Here is a 17632-nt window from a genome sequence, read left to right on the forward strand (position 1 = left end):
ACCAAATGTAAAGATTATTATTATTAAGGATTCAAAATGGTAATGTATTGTATTTGCAGAAGGATAAAATACAAATCAAAAGTGGCATTATGACCAGCCTTCCTAACTCAACAATGAGACATAAATATTATCACTGGAAGTTGGAACTTTTCCCATTCAGTTCTCAATAATCCTGGAAGCTAAATAGTTAGGGTGGTCCAAATAGCAAATTAATCTGCAATTTGAGCTGGTTCTATTCCAATGATACCCCAGCACATGTGAAGATTCCTGTGAGGAAAACTTTCGGTGATTGTTACCCACATCATCTTTATCAATGTCAGCTACTAATTGGATTTTTTATCATAATCGTGTATTGCCAAAGGCTATGTAACACTCACTGGAATTGTTCCCTACTTCAGTTTTGGTTTCTGACAACCTGACACTTAAGTACCTGAACATAGGCAAGCAAAGTGTTTGCCTCCTAGTTTTTTGCTCCTATGTATTTCACAGTATTCGTATTTGTGATCATTCACAATTCTATTGTAAGATAAAACCTTACAACCTCAGTCTATCCCTGTTCTGACAGACAACACAAAATATGTATTTACAGAGGGGTAATCAACACTAGGAATGTGATGTCAGGAACAGTGCTTTATCCAAAGTTAATTTAGAATTAAATAATAGAATAACAATTTCAGTGATTGTTAATGTGTCACAATTTGAAATAGATTACAAAGTTTGCTCTAAAGTTAAATTGATAGCACACATGAATCACAAAGGTAATCCCTTCCAGTGCATTTTAAAACACATTTCTTTGTCTTACTGATTTAGGGATGGTGAGTTTTGTTTTGTGAAGAACAAATAAGGTTGCGTGTCTTTACCATTCTGCCACAGAGTCCCAGGTGCTGCATAAATAGTTAAAGTTCATAAATATTTGATACATCACTGATGTGAATGTGTCAGACTTGCTGAATAACATTGGCCTCACTTACATAGAGATGCTCTCTTTGGTCATGGAGAAATTAACATGCAACTACTCAAAACAAAAGGCAAATGCATCTTTTAGCAAGGGCCTTTTATTGAACACTTACTAGCTCAGAATAAATCTTTGTACTGTTGGGAATAATAATTTTGATAGTTTTGGCACAATCAAGTAATTGCGCATTTTATCCCCTTTTTAACATTGTTATCAGTGCTTACATGCAACTTGAGGATTCTTCAAAACACTCTGCAGAAATAAGCAAAGGTATTTTGCCCCATTGCCTGCATTAGAAGCTTGTGGTGTATTTTGTATGAATGATTACAACAACAACAACAAAATTACATTTGTAAAGTGCCTTCACGTTGGGAGGACGTGAGGGATCAGGACCCGAGCGTGGGGGGGGTAGGAGGGCAGTTGAAGGCACGGTCAAAAAGGAGGGTCTTGAGTTATGCCTTGCAGGAGGCAAGAGATGGAGCAAGGTGAAGGGACTGTGGGATGGAGTTCCAAAGGGTGGGGGCAGAGAGACTGAAAGCCCGGCTGCCGATGGTAGGGCGGGTCAGGCGGGAGACAGGGAGCAGACCGGAGACTGCTGAGCGGAAGAAGCGGACAGGTTGATAGGGGGTCAGCAGGTCAGAGATGTAGGAGGGAGCACGGCCATGGAGGGCCTTGAAAGTGAGGACGAGGATTTTGAATTCTACCCTCTGAGGGATGGGGAGCCAGTGGAGTTGGATTAGAACATTAAGTTTATGTGTTTATTTGTGAGAAGCACATTTTCAATCACTTAGCATAGTTTGGAGATTTAAAAAAGTACAAGTTGTGTGTAACCAGTTCTAAATTGTTTCTTTACTTTATCTTTCCATTCGTACTCATCAGAATAATAGATACAACTTGTCAATTCCACGCTGCAATTGAAACTAAAAATTGCAAGTGAGTGAGACTCTCTATCTCCAGTTCAAGATGAAAGAACATTCTTCCAATAACCAGTTGCACGTTGCTATTTGGAAACCTTTTCTCATTTTCTGTAGACATTAAATATTACATTACATATTGAATTTTAGTATTAAGATTTATTCAACTCCTGTCAAAACCAATGAGTTTTCAATAAAAATAGCAGTTGTGAGAGAAAAAAAGTAACATTTGATTTAGAAAAATAATACTCTGACCTTTTGATTTTACATTAGTTTGTAATTCAATATAATAAACTTTTTCCAGTAACAGTCAATATTTGAGTACGTGTTGGAAAGATACTGTCACAGGATTTTGAATATTAAACACAACATTAACCTTGATTAAGCACATTAGTGTTTTTTTTGTGAATTGAACTGAATAATTCTCCAGAGTTAGCACAAGATCATTTATCAGATTTTGGTATGATGTACAAGCAGGATGAATTTACTGGAATGATTTTCTGCTTTTTGAAGTGTTGTCACTGTTCGAAACTGACTGGAAAAGATCGCTAGAAGCAGAATCATTATTCCCTGTGACCTTGGAATCTGTTTACACATCTCTACCCTTGCTCAGTACATCCCCAAGAGGTTAACAATTTATTCTAAACCAATTATTCCCCACATGTAATTTTTATGTGCCACACTAGAAATTTTTTTTTCTGAATGCAGGATGTTATTGCACAGATCAGTAATTTGCAGATTAAAGCAAGTTACTACATTTTATTTGTGTTGCATTAAAGTAAGAAAAACTAACAATGTTTTCGGCAGAATCAAATTGATTTCACTTTAAAGGGAAAGAAAATAGATAATGTATTTTCACAGAACACTGGCTTTTGTTAGCTCAGTAGATAAAAGCATTAAATGCATAAAATGGAACATAGTTAAAACTAGTAAATTCATAAAATGATTGGCTTGGCATTCCGGATCTGGGGCTGAAAGTAAAAATATTAAACTCTTCTGACTCTGGTGGAATAGTCAGCGAGGAACACAAAAGAGATGAATTACACAGCATACTTTCAGATTGAAGAAGCAGCTCTGGAAAGTGGGACTCGGTTATTATATATGTTAAACATCTTGAAAGCGGACTCAGAGGAAAGAATGTTTTCAGCTCTATAGGAGCTCTACCCATTGGCGGATAAACCAGATGTTTATCCAGATGTATCTATTCTGCTTTGACTGAATTATCTGTTCCTATGCCAACCTTTTCGCTATTACCAAGTATATAACCATCTCACACAGATCTCGGTCTGACCAAAGTACCAACTATTCCACTAGAATCACAAGAGTTTAATTTTTTTTATATTCACCTTGGTATAAGATTAATTTTGCACTATTGAAGCTGCTCCTGGTATTTGATATTAAAATTGTTTCAACTGCAGCCTTTGTTGTGATCTACCTTTTATTTTATTGTTTAATTAATCTTGAACGATACTCTTACAAGATGAATTGATATTCCCTCTACAGTGAATACTTCGAGGAGGGTAGAGAGAAGTGTGATTGAATATGTCTACATTTCCTTTCACTGGAACGGTAGGTAACTCCAGTTAATTCAAAAGCTTGCAATACCTTATGGATCCCTCTCCTCGGCAGCATATATGCAGTGCTACGCATCGCCTAAGGTGCCAATACTGATGTAGATGCAAATATATTAAGTCTACATCATTCACAAAGTGTCTATTAGCTTGCTTGTTCAGATAAGAAAATGACTCCCCCTTGCCCTCATTTAAATTTTATGAACCTGCAGATGTCTCATAACTGATTATGCTCGTGAATTAGCTTATGCGAGTGCGAGCTCAATTAGGGGGTGTACACTCTGATCACATTTTCCTGAGTTGCAGTTGAGTGCATGTTTGCTTGACCTAGACCCAAAAAAGTGGTAAGTAATAATAATAATAATAATCCTTGCATTTGATATAGCGCTTTTCACGTCGGGAGGACGTCCCAAAGCGCTTCACAGAACACACTGTAAAGTGAATTGATTGTATATTTGTGGGCGAACGCAGCAGCCAATTGCGCACAGCAATGTCCCACAAACAGCCGTAGATTGAAAATTACCAATTTTAGTACTGTTTTTGGTTTTGGAAGGATTATTATTAGGCGTGTGGAGTAAGGAAACTTGCCCAAGGTTTCGCCCTGCCTGGAATTGAACTCAAGTCTCTCACTTGCAAAGCGAGTGCTCTAACCACTGAGCTACAGGACTCCACGTATTGGCATTGTCTTAGTGTTTAAATACTATGACAATCGATTTAATATACATTTTTCTAACATGATTTGCTATCTGTGTTGTGTTTATAGCTTGGGACCCTTTAATTGTTTAAATGTTAAATGTGCATTTCAAAACTCCGCTGCTTCGCATAAAACTCCACACCCCCATCACAACAGTGCTTGCCAAGCTCAACTGGCTCCCAATTACTGAATGGATCTATTTCAAACTCCTCTCACTTGTTTTCAGATCCCGTCATGCAAGTTGTTGTTACGTTTATAGATAAATGCCAGAGCTGCTACACAATTACTGACAGATCTTTCAAGGGAAAGAGTTTGATAATTGTGTTGATTGTCAATAAGATGAAGTAGCCTCAATACCAAAGACACATTAAAAACAGTACATTAGAAGAAAGACTACCTCTTGTCTACTCAAAACCTGAATTGCATTTTCACTTCTGTTTTGAGCAAATTATTTTCCTCCAATTTCTCACCTCTCTTCTCAAAGTGCCTTAAGTTGGCACTTAAGGCACTTGTTTCTTTCTCCAAGGGGGCAGTTTCACAGGTGTGGATTGGCCTCCCATACCTCATCATAGGGCTAATTTGTTTTTGTTACTATTTGAGCTGATTTAGACATGAAGGCAACAGTTTGGATTTGGGATTAAAGGATAAAGACAGATAGTTGGTCAATATGAGATTATCGAAACAATAACTAACTCCTCTTCAACTAAATCAAATTGAAGACTTTTAGAATTAAATTTTGTCAGATCTTTGATCCATTTTCATAGCATTCATTTATCGTATTCAGTCCTACTTAGCATAAAAGCTCCATTTAAAATGATATTAAAAATATGCAAATATTCGAGACAAAAAATATAAGAGAAAGATTTTTTTTCAATTGTGAATGCATAGAATGTTAATTTATTATATTAAAGAAGAAATACATTTTAAGTTGTCTTTGATAATTTTAGTTTGAGTTTGACTTGCTGCCAAAAATCCATGCTTTCTTGTCCTATCTTAAAAATATAAATTTCATCCTACAAGAATACCAATCATCTTCCTATAGTAACATGAAAGCTGTTTATTAAACAGGTCCTTGACTTCATCGTAATTCCAAGCAACCGGTTCCAACTCTTATTCATCCTCTGTATAAATATGCTAATAAAAGGGAAACTTCCTTGTGTAAGTGGCATGCACATGTGGAACTCTTTCTGGTTTGGGTACTCTTTATGCATGGTGATGGGTTTCCGCATGTGTCAGACACTTGTCTGACCAAACAAAAAATATAAAAAGAATCATAGATTTCAAAAGGATATCCAGCATTGTGGAACTACAAATTTTGACAAACATTTGAGGAAAATGTATGACTAGAAACAACAACAACAACTTGCACCTATATAGCGCCCTCCATGCAGGGTTGCGTCTCAGAGCACTTAAAAACAATGGAAATCTCTAGTTTCCATCTTCCTGTAAATTATGTACAATAGTTGTGTAAAACATTTTGGGAAAACTATAATATTTAAGACCAATGCAAGAGATATTTATTATCACTGTTTTTGGTGCTTTTTAGTGAAGGTTAATAAAATTCTGTGAACCACTGATTAATTATTTAAGAGAAATTGTGCAAATAGTTGCATTGTGTAATGGGATCATAAGTGTTGAGATTAGTATGAATTCAATAACCTCACTATTGAATCGTAGTCAAAATTGTAGACATGAGCACTGCTGAAATGCATAGGACATACCGTACCTTTCGGATTTTTTTCACTTTAATGGAATTGAGTTCCACTCAACTTTAAAATTTTCAAATTCACTGACCACCTTATGACATAAATTATTGCCAAAAGATAAATTCCAAAGTTGTTTGATCTTCCAGGCACTCTTCCTAAAATATGGGATAATAGAAATGAATACCGTCTGTCTGTTTGGCTGAATTGTCCTCGGAAATAAATCACTCCCGAAATCTTTTTTTTTAAAAGTACAAATGTACCCTTTAATCCCTTGGCAGTCACTTATTGACTATATTCACTCGAGGTAAATGTAATTTATTACATTTATAGTAGAGTTTAATAAATGTAAGATGCTAAAAGTTTCCAGTTTTCTCAAAAACATAAACTAAAACTTTCTTCCCAAGTTTTCAGAGCAACATTCAGAAAGAAAAATCCTTTGAACCTTATTTTAAAATATACTCTTGCCAGTACATTTAACTGGTCTGGAATAATTGTAGTTAAACTAGAATAAATCCTGTACAATTTGAACATGTGCACGTACGTATCTAGACACCTTTCAGTGCCAAAAATAAATTGCTTGATTAAAGGGATAAAGGGATATGGGGATAAGGCGGGTAGGTGGAGTTAGAATAGATCAGCCATGATCTTATTGAATGGAGGGGCAGGCTAGAGGGGCTGAATGGCCTACTCCTCCTAATTCTTATATTCTTATGTTCTTATGGATCTGTGGATTTTGCCCAGGTCATTGCCTGCAACAGCAAATGTCAGCAATCCTTCAAATTACATGGGAAAGGCATTGACTGATTGACAATTGCAGCCCTCTGGTAGCTTACTCAATTTTTTGAGTGAATGTAATTGATGACTTGGCCCTGGCGGTGCACTCGTCAGCAAATTATTCGAACAAGGAGAAAAGAAGCAACCTAACTGAGCCTCACTCTTGGTTACTCCAAGATAGCAGGGCAAGAGGTCACAGATTTAAAGTTGTAAATTCTGGACAGACACCAGGAAACATTTCTTTACACAGAGGGTAATCAGTGTTTAGAATGGGTTACAAAGAAGGGTGGTTGAGGCCAAGATCCTAGAATCATTTAAGATACAGCTTGATACTGTAATGGAAATTTGGTAGTGTAAATACTCAGGAAGTATCTGAACAGATATTGTCATTTCACCCAAATTCCGTTCAAATATATTTCCCACATAATAGTGATCAAGTGTGCAGCTAAAGCTGATTGTTCACTCCCTGGTCCATATTCCCTAGCTGAGATGCTGAGGCTAAGTTTAATGTCTCTACCACATAACTTAGAGTAACTTTTCTCACTGTGCACTGTTTCTCATACAGATTGAATGGTCCAGCAAAAATAATTACCAGTCACATACATGAGAAATGGAGAGTATGCAATACGCAAACAGAGAAACAAAAGCATAAAAGTGCACCAAAAGACTCGGTGAGAGTTTAATATGGATGTGTGAGCCAAATTCCAAATCAAAACTGACCCAAAGAAGATCTGAATGTTGCACAATTCAGGCACTTTAGGCTGTACTAAATTTTCAAATGTTCATTGATGCCAATCTGGTATAAAATGTGTTTCCATGTGTAAGATGTATTCCAGTTTACACAAAGCAGTTTTGCAGCACTGAACTGATGACTTCCTAATTTAAATGTTTTATTTAAATGTTTATATTGAAATAAAGCAAAGTGTGCTTTTTGGTGATTTATGTTAGTTTTTTTTTAAAAAATCTTACTTTAAAAAAAACTGTGTTAAATCCAAAGGTGAGTTTTTATCTGAGTCCATCACAAACTGATGTGTCCTGATTCTTTTTGCTCATGAATGACGATGGATTGCAGCTAGAGGCAACTGGGACAAACACACAGATCCTTACAAAATTGAGCCTGTAAATTCCTAAGAACAACTTGGAAAAAAAAAACACAAAATTGTGCAATAGACAAGAAAAAGATTGTCCAGCTCTGGCAACTTAATCTATGTTATGATTATTCATCTCTATAAGTTTGCAATGTCTGCATGAAATCAAACCAGGCGTAAGAACAAGCATTCATTATAATTTTACTGTAAAGATAATCCAATAATTTTTTCCCTACGCTCTTAGCAATATGCAGGTGTCAATTTTGGACCTCTCTGAATCTGCTGACTCCCTACCAACCTGCCCGCTCCCTCCGTTTAACAGGCTCCAGCCTGCTCCATGTCTACTGCCCGACCCGCCCTACCATTGATGGCTGGGCTTTCAGCCTCTCTGCCCCCACACTCTGGAACTCGGTCCCTTCGTCTCACTTCCTCCCTTGCCTCCTTCAAGGCCGGTCTCAAGACCTTTCTCTTCGAGCGTGACCTTGGTCTCCCTCCCACCTCTCTGCCTTCCCTCACCGCTATACCACCCCTCCCCCATGCTCAGGCCCCGACACCTGACTGTTCAGCGCTTTGGGACATCCTCCCGACGTGAAAGGCGCTCTATACATGTAATTTTGTTGTTGTTGTTGTAAGACATCTCTGTTGCCTCCAGTGACAAGAACAAAATGACATTTCTAAAGCGTCTTTTACGTTGGGAGGACGTCCCAAGGCACTGAACAGTCAGGGATCAGGACCCGAGCGTGGGCGGCAGGGTTGGGATCAGGGAGAACAGAGAGGTAGGAGGGCAACTGAAGGCGTGGTCGAAAAGGAGGGTCTTGAGTCATGCCTTGAAGGCGGGAAGGGTTAATAGGGGGTCAGAGATTAGAGAGGTAGGAGGGGCCAAGACCGTGGAGGGCCTTGAAAGTGAGGACGAGGATTTTGAATTCTATCCTCTGAGGGATGGGGAGCCAGTGGCGAGGATGGGGGTGATGGAGTCACGGAGCCTGGTGTAGGAGAGGACAGGAGCTGCAGAGTTCTGGATCATATGCAGCTTGTGGAGGGAAGAGTTGGGGAAGCCGACAAGGAGGGAGTTTCCGTAGTTGAGCCTTGAGGGGACGAATGCGTGGCGGAGTCGGGCAGTGTTGCGGGGGAGGTGAGGCCAGAGTCACCTCTGACCTCATTGCCATTTACTAACAATGCCCGACTTCACAAGTCAAAGAAGGAACATGTAATGACAGGTGGTGAAAGAATGTGTAACGTAATACAATACAATTTGTATTGCAGTTCATGTCGCGAAGACATCTCAAAGTGCTAATATTACACACACAGCTGCAGAGCATTTGGCACAGGAGTGCGTTATTGACACTCACACTTAAATAGCCTCACAAAAGAAAAATGATGAGAATCAAGAACATCTGCAGGAGCAAAGAAAATTCAAAATACTGCTTGATCCTTGAAATAAATTGTTATAATAAAATGATACTTTGAGTGCAGTGTTATATGATCCGCAAACATGGGGTCAACTTCCACATGTATGCGGATGACACCCAACTCTATCTTTCTGCCTCCACCCTCAACTCCAGGACCACTGCTATCCTGACAGACTGTCTGTTAGACATCAAGTCTTGGATGAGGGCAAATTTCCTACAGTTGAATGTGAACAAGACTGAGGCCCTCCTGATTGGCTCGCGCCAGCGCCTCAGCACCTCAGGCTCCGGCAACATCAACCTCCATGGTTGCACACTACAACTCACCAGCCAGTCAGGAGCCTCGGTGTCTTGTTCGACCCTCCACTGTCTTCTCCCCACATTCAAGCCATGACCCGCTCTGCCTTCCCTCACCTCCGTAACATCGCCCGACTCCGCCACTACCTCACCCCTCAGGCCACTGAAACTATTGTTCATGCCTTCAGCACCTCCAGGCTCGACTATGCAAACTCCGTGCTTGTCGGCCTTCCCAACTCCTCCCTCCTCAGGTTGCAGATAATCCAGAACTCTGCAACCCGTGACCTCTCCCGCACCAAACTCCACGAGCCCATCGCCCCCATTCTCGCCCGACTCCATTGGCTCCCTATCCTTCAGAGGATCCAGTTCAAGATACTGGTCCTCACGTACAAAGCTCTCTATGGCCTCGCCCCACCCTACCTCGGCGACTTTCTAAACCCCTACCAACCCGCCTGCTCCACCCACTCAGCTGGCTCTGGCCTGCTCCACGTCCCCCGCCCCACCATTGGCGGGAGAGCCTTCAGCCACTCTGCCCCCAACCTCTGGAATTCCATCCCCCAATCACTCTGCCTCGACCCCTCCTTAGCCTCCTTCAAGTCCCGCCTCAAGACCCTCCTCTTTGACCATGCCATCGGCCAAACCCCTTCCCCTCCCCTCCCTTCTCCCTCCCTGACCCCAACTCGGGTCTGAAATGCTGTACTCTGTCCAGTGCCTTGGGACGTCCTCCCGACGTGAAAGGAGCTATACAAATGTAATCTTGTTGTTGTTGTGCATAAAAGAGAGAGCGTAATAAATGGAACTGTTTACGCAACTGTTCCTATCTAGATCATTCAAATCTGTAAATATTCTGTACTTGGTTTCTGAAATAACGGATAGATCTTCTTCATTGGTTAGAAAGTCTTCTGCAGGGATAACAGTAAAGCAGTAAATCTATTGAAATCTCAATCCTGTTTCAGAAGCTGAAGTCCACTTCATATTTTGCCACAGAGCCCCCTGTGTGTTAAAGATGTTCTGCAAGAAAACAGTAATGCATGGGGGCTGGATACCTGGTAGCTTCTGGCTTCATCATTGCACTCCACTGAGAGGAAGTCTTGTAAAGGGATTAAAGAGACAGCAGAGAATTCCAGTTGGATTCTCTGGAATTCTACTGAAGAAAGGAAGAGGGGAAACGTTTTGGACGCAAATGCCCTGCTTTCAGCAAATTTCAGGTAAATGCTTCAAGTTAAAACTTATTAAGTATCACATCCTCAAAACCTCTGTAACATTTAGCCAACATTGATGGTTTATAGCTTTGCATCAGCAACTGAGTTATAAGAAATCGAAATGGACCTCTACAGAATTGCAGAGGTCGTCATTTCAAATGAAGTGTGGAGTACTGTTCTCTGAGTATTTTCTCATCTTTTGAAAGTTTTGCAGTTTCACACATCTCACAGTCTGCGAAGTAAAATAACGTTGAATTAAAAAATGCAGCTCCATGATAAATAGATCATCGTAGTCTAATCTAAAAATACTGCTGGATGTTTAATTCCAGCTAACCAGAATGGGAGGCATTCTGCATGAGCAGACAGTTTATTTTATGGTCAGCCTGTATGCTATTGTTTTATAAAACGATTTCACATTTGCATCCAGCTTTTCCTAGGAAGTGCAACTTTCCCTTTCTAAAAATATTCTCTTGTCATTTCTACAATTGTACATTTCTTTGTCCTATGACGTTGCAACAAAATGTTCTATCAGTGCTACACACAGAGTGTTTGAAATTCTATGTCAGAAACAATGCAGACAAAAGGAAAAACCTTACCTGATGCCTGATTCTGCTTCCCGTACTCCATGGACCAAATTTATGGGTGTGGAATAAGCATCATTTGAGAAGCTTTGTGGATTTATCTCAAGTGTGTTTATAAGTCAATGCAATTTTAAAATTATAGCATGCGATTATACTGTAAAATCAAATTATATTTTCAAAATTGCTTTAAAGTTCTTTATAAGCATCCAGGGACTCATTTGCTAAACATCAATCTGAGCAAAGTAGTATTTAATCCACATCAACAAATTCTCTCCATAGATCTGACAGAGTAGAAAGGAAGTGCTAATGTTTTCTCTAAATGTTTCATATATTAGTGCATTTCACTGCAGTTTTTTTTTGGCCAGCGTATGATTGCTTGTGTCCTGTGACTTTTTAATATGTTCTGATGAACAGAATAAAGGTAGTTTCTTTTCTATTATCCACTTTCTGTGTACAGCCACGAAGCGCCTTTTAAGTGTGGATAATGAAAATGTAGGTGCACTTACAGCACTGGATAGATTGAGAATGAAGTGTACCTAATCTTACTTAAGGTCACCATTATGTGGTTTGGTCTAATGAGCCCAACAGAATTGGTGTTAAGTCTGTAATGGAATGATGGATCACATTGACAGCTTTTATCTTATTGATTAGACAAGAGATTAGACGAAAATACACTGATGTAGTCAGTATAATGGTATCTAGTCAAAGGTAGGCTTGCTTAAAAGTTTGCATTTTTCAGCAGATTTTCATGTAATAAAAATCATAAGCCTTGTATTTGATATAGCAAATACATGCAGGAAGCTATCTCAAAGAGCTTCACGGGATATACTGTAAAGTGTAGTGACAGTATATTTTGCAGGCGAATGCTGGAGCAAGTTTGCCCATAACAGTATCCCACAAACAGCCATGAAATTAAACAAAATAGCAGCCTTTTAGTTTGGTCCAAAGCAAATCATATTGGCTTCACCATATTAAAGAAAGCACTTAATGGACAGATTGAAACCTCATTGCTTAGACATCTTGAAGCTCCAAAAGTACCGTACAGATATGACTATCCAAACTATTTTATTTTCATTATCTATGATAAATACACAGATCAAGCTTGCTGCTGCCAATCATTAATTTATACGCTCATGGGGATTAGCAAAGTGTTTCCTATCCATGGTTTGATTTTGAGGCTTCAGTCTTTTATTGGTTTCGAATGAGTTCTCCAGGGCAGCTCACAGAAATATTTTTATAAGCTTTCCCTATAGATCAACCTGCCTTTTAAACAAAAACACCTAACTTAAATGGCCAAATGTGCTATGTATTTTAGATGCAATTTTCCAGCTGTTAGCATGCTTGTCTGCTTTATACATTCCAAATGACTTTAGTGAGGCTGTTGAAACAAAACTGATCCAATCCAATGCTCAAGCAATGTAGCTACAAAGTGGTACATATTCACCTCCAAGTTTCACTTATTATTACATTTATCCAGTTGTCAACATAATGATTATGAAGGGATCTGTTTAAAATATTTCATATGAGTTGCAAATGCAATATTCACAAGCTCACCTACCTTTGGGTTTCTAATAATAATAATACTAATAATAATTCTCACATTTCATATAGCTCCTTTCATGTCAGGAGGATGAATCCAATAAAAATATCTGCCAATGGAATACTTTCCTAAACTAACAGATATAAAACTAGATATAGTGCATTATAACATTGTCAAACATCTCAAAGAGCTTGACATGATTGACTGTAAAGTGTTGTGACTCTATATTTGTGAGGGAACACGGCAGCCAATTTATACAGCAAAGCCCCACAAACAACCAAGAAGGGAACGAATGACCAATTTTATCAAGGGTTATTGTTGGCCAAGACCCAGAAGAAAATTCCTTCTCTTTTCAAATAGTGCCATGAAATCTTCAACATCCATTCGAACAGGAGGAATGATAAACGAATACACAGGAGAACATTATCTACTTATTTGTATCTTCAAAAAAGGGCCAAGACAATAAATAGCTTAAATTGGGTAAGATTCAGTATTTTCAAAGAAACTGGAAATGGTCTAAAGCAGTCATTTGGATGCTCACCTTTTTAATGTAATGGCTCAATTATTTTGAGTGCTCAACTTCAAAGCCCTCCACGGTCCTGCTCCCCCCTACCTCTCCGACCTCTTAAGCCCTTACCACCCTGCTCGCTCCCTCCTCTCAACGGACTCTGGCCTGCTCCCTTGCCACCTTCAAGCCCCACCTCAAGACCCTCCTCTTCGACCTTGCCTTCGATCTCCTTGCTTCACCCCTGTCCTCTACCCTCCCCACCCCGACGCCCAGTTTGGGTCTGTAACTCTGTCTGTCCAGCACCTTGGGACTCCCGACATGAAAGGCACTATACAAATGTACCTTTGTTGTTGTCATTGTTGTAGTTTCTGCTTTGTAATCAGCCTTTAGATTGCATAATCTCAAGCTGAATTCTATGACCGTATCCGTACATTCACCAAGTACTGTATTCTTGGATATTGAGTAGTCCAGTGGTGGCCAAAAAAAATAAGGTGTCTTGATTGAATCTTTCTTGATTTATCTAGATCAATTTACCCAGACTAGTGCGGTTGTTCTGGGGCTGCTTCTTGACGACGCCACAGAACTGGCCAGAGGGCCGTAGTTTGGTCCATCAACTTGCTTCTCCTCATATTTGATTCTATTTGGTTCAATCCTAATTTGCCTAATTGTCTCACGGGAATACTTCTCCAATACAATCCTCCAGGCTCTTCAGAGCAGAGTTCCCACCCATCATTCCAGTTTTCCTAAGAACCCTTCCTGAATTCCGTTGAAAATACTGTACCACCTTGTAGACTTCAAAAATCCCGCCCAAAAAAATCTGCCTGGAAAAGATAATATGAGTAGAGAAAAATATTTGCTTTCTCCAGAGTGGTGGATTGAAAAACAATCATCACTTGGAGCACTGCTATATTCTATGAATAAAGGAATATTACACATGGTGTAAATTACTGTAGTAGATGAGGTAACTGAGTATAAGCAGCTTGTTTAAAAGACCACAAGTCAGGTTCTTCAGTTAAACTGTCCTCAGCTACAGCCTACTTTGCAAATTTATTCTTTTAATTATTTTAAAGTGTACTTAAGCACATATTTTAGTGCAAGATTGCCGCCTTTGCAACAGCCTGTAGCTATGCTCCTGTTACAGAATTTATATCAATAAAACTGACAGCCATGTTACTGGCAACATCAATAAACAGATGCCTGGAATCCACCAGTTTCCTCAGACATCCTCTTGTAACGGATAGTAAAAGTGTCTGAATGTGCCGTGTGATCCTCTTGACTGTAAATAGATAATAGTCAAAGGTATTTTGTGGGATCTTTCAGAATGGGGGGGGGGGGCGATCATTGAATATTTCTTTGCCAGTCTATGGTGCATCTGCAAACTGAGTTGCAAACAGCTTAGTGTTTTTTTTGCTGAAAACTAAGTTAGGAAATGGAAGGTAATGACAATTCTGATATTGCTGTAATTTCACAGTATTTTGTACCTACCACACAGTTGTTTGAAGTAGTTAATTTGACACAGTGTCTCTGGTATTGCAATGCTACTTTTCTTTACATAGGCGTAAGGAATCCACAACTTTTAAGCATCACCATATATAACTTATAATACTTTGCATAACCCTGTAATTTATTTTTCTCCAAAGCTCATCCAGAAATATACTCAAGTGAAACAAATCAAATAATTTTTACCCCATGGCTTAATATCTTTTTCAAAGCATTTCTTTTCATGGCCTCATTCTCCCTCTTATTGTTGACTCCACAATTGCTGCAATCCAGTGTTTAGCTCCTTTCACATCTGTCCTTTTCCTTTCCCCCCCATCTGTCTTTACTTTGGTGGATGGAAGTCAGACCTGCAGGAAAATACTGAAATAGAAACAATCTGTGCAAACTGGATTAAAATAGAGGGAAGAAGTAGAATTAATACATAAAAAGGATAAAATGCAGAGGAAGCATTCTACTTGTTTAATAATAAGGGAGGATGGATTTACACTCACACTGTCTGAGTAAATCTTCAACTTTTATGCATATATATATCACCGGCTAATATAGTTGAAGCCAAGACACTTAATAAACCATTTATTGCTGTAATGCGAAGACAGTGGAGTTGGTATGTTGGATGAGATCAACTGTTTCAAAGGATTGGTTTTATCCTTCCAACGTACCAATTTCACTGACATTTGTGTGCAATTGGCTGCCGTGTTTCGCCCATAAAATATACAGTCAATTGATTTTGCAGTATATTCGGTGAAGCGCTTTGAGACGTCTCGAAGACGTGATAAGGTTCTATATCAAATGCAAGTATTATTATTATTATTTTAATTCCAAGCCTATGTTGTATTTTTTTTTATTTACTAGATCTCTCTAGCTCTTACCAATTTGAGAGCTGGTTAAATAAAATAATCTGTAATATTCCTATGATCCACTCTAAAAAAAAGAAGCATGTGCATTTGCTCTTAAGATCATTTTGTTTCTCCTAAAAAATATTTTAATCTCATTGTATCAGATGTAAATTCATTGCCACCTTGGGACAAATATAAAGCATTGTTATGCTGGAATAGTTCTTCCACATGCTGTATGTAATTAAAATTCATATAATTAGGATTTTGTTTTTTTCCCCCCCACAGGTAACACAATTGACAAGAGTTTTACTCAAGGAGGCAGTGAAAAATGCTTGACATTGAGGTTTTCATTTGGTAATATTCTTCAGTGAATACATTTATGCATTATGTAAAATACCTTTTGCACTTTATACTGTGTATATACAGTGCATTGAGAAAATACAGCTGTTATCTAGAGGAAAAAAATATTGTTAAATATTGATATTGGCATGCTAATTGACTGTTTTTAATCAGATCTATCCTTGGAATACAATTATGCATTTGCAAATCTAAGACAAAGGTAACAATAATAATCCTTGTATTTGATATAGCGCTTTTGACATCTTCTAGACGTCTCAAAGTGCTTCACAGAATATACTGTAAAGTGAATTGACTGCATATTTGTGGGCGAAATGTGGCAGCAAATTGCACACAGCAGTGTCCCACAAACAGCCGTGGATTGAAGGGATCAATTTATATATTTTTTTTTGTTAAGGGATTATTATCAGGCATAGTGGAGTAAGGAAACTTGCCCAAGATTTCACCCTGCCGGGAATCGAACTCAGATCTCTCGCTTGTGTAATAACAATTTACATCTGAACTAAGACCATTCCCCCAAAATTTGGAAGGATATTAATAAATGTTTATCTTTGTATGCTTGTTTTTTGGAACTTGCTTTTGAAAAGTGCATCCTAATTTTTCACATGATCCTTAAGAAGCTCATAGTCTCGGCATTCTCAGAAGTACTGACTTTCAGATTATGAGCTTCTGACCTACATGTGAGTAATCATAAATGCAAGTTAAAAAATGTGGGGTTTCAGTATAAAGTAAATGGATATTTTATACTATTCTACCCTTATATACATTGTTGACTGTCTTTGTATCACAATAAAGCATTGCAGACACCTTGGTTTGCATGGCTTAAAGGCACTGAAAAATTATGAGATACTTCCTTTTAATGTGCACAGACTGTTCTTGGTAATGACGGGTGGACAAATGTCATTGTCCTTTATTATACTCTGGATTTTCTTTCATATAATTTTGCAACAGTCAATCCCGCATCCATTATCCCAGATTGATTTTGAATTTTAATTTTAATCAACAAACTCTAATTTACAATTTTAGTCTTCAATCACAATATTGACCTAATATACAGTGTAAATTTTTTTTAAAAAAACTTAATTGTTCATTTTATTGTGAAATTATTTTCAGCAGATTATGCACTAGTAATGTTGCCCTTCTTTTAGGTGTTTCAGTATGATGCTGACTCCAATGTCACTCGTCCCCTCTGCTCCACAATTGGTGGCCTTGCTTTCAGCCACTATAATAATACATAATAATCCTTGCATTTGATATAGCGCCTTATCACGTCTCAAAGCGTTTCACAGAATATACTGTAAAGTGAATTGACTGTATATTTTGTGGGTGAAAACTGTGCCCCAAATCTGTGGAACTCCTTATCGCAATCCTTCAATTTTTGAACTGTACACGATGGAATTGTTTTCACTGAATGACAGTATTATATTCCATAGTAATAAAAAAACACGACGTAAAAGGCAGTCAACAGCATAAAACAATGGCAGCCACACATTTTTTACAAGAGGTAAATGCATAAGACTATTGTCGGGAACCGAATCTCAAATTTGTATAAATCTTAGACAATTCACCTTGAATAAACCTAATTGAGTATTACATAGTGGACACAACTAATCCCACATTCTCTTTACATTTAAATTGATAATGTGCCTCTCCAGTGATCAAACTATTTGATCTAAAACCTTTGTTGGTCCAAGTTTAGTCAG

Source organism: Callorhinchus milii, unplaced genomic scaffold (genome assembly GCF_018977255.1).
Source record: "Callorhinchus milii isolate IMCB2004 unplaced genomic scaffold, IMCB_Cmil_1.0 Scaffold15, whole genome shotgun sequence".
Classification (NCBI taxonomy): domain Eukaryota; kingdom Metazoa; phylum Chordata; class Chondrichthyes; order Chimaeriformes; family Callorhinchidae; genus Callorhinchus; species Callorhinchus milii.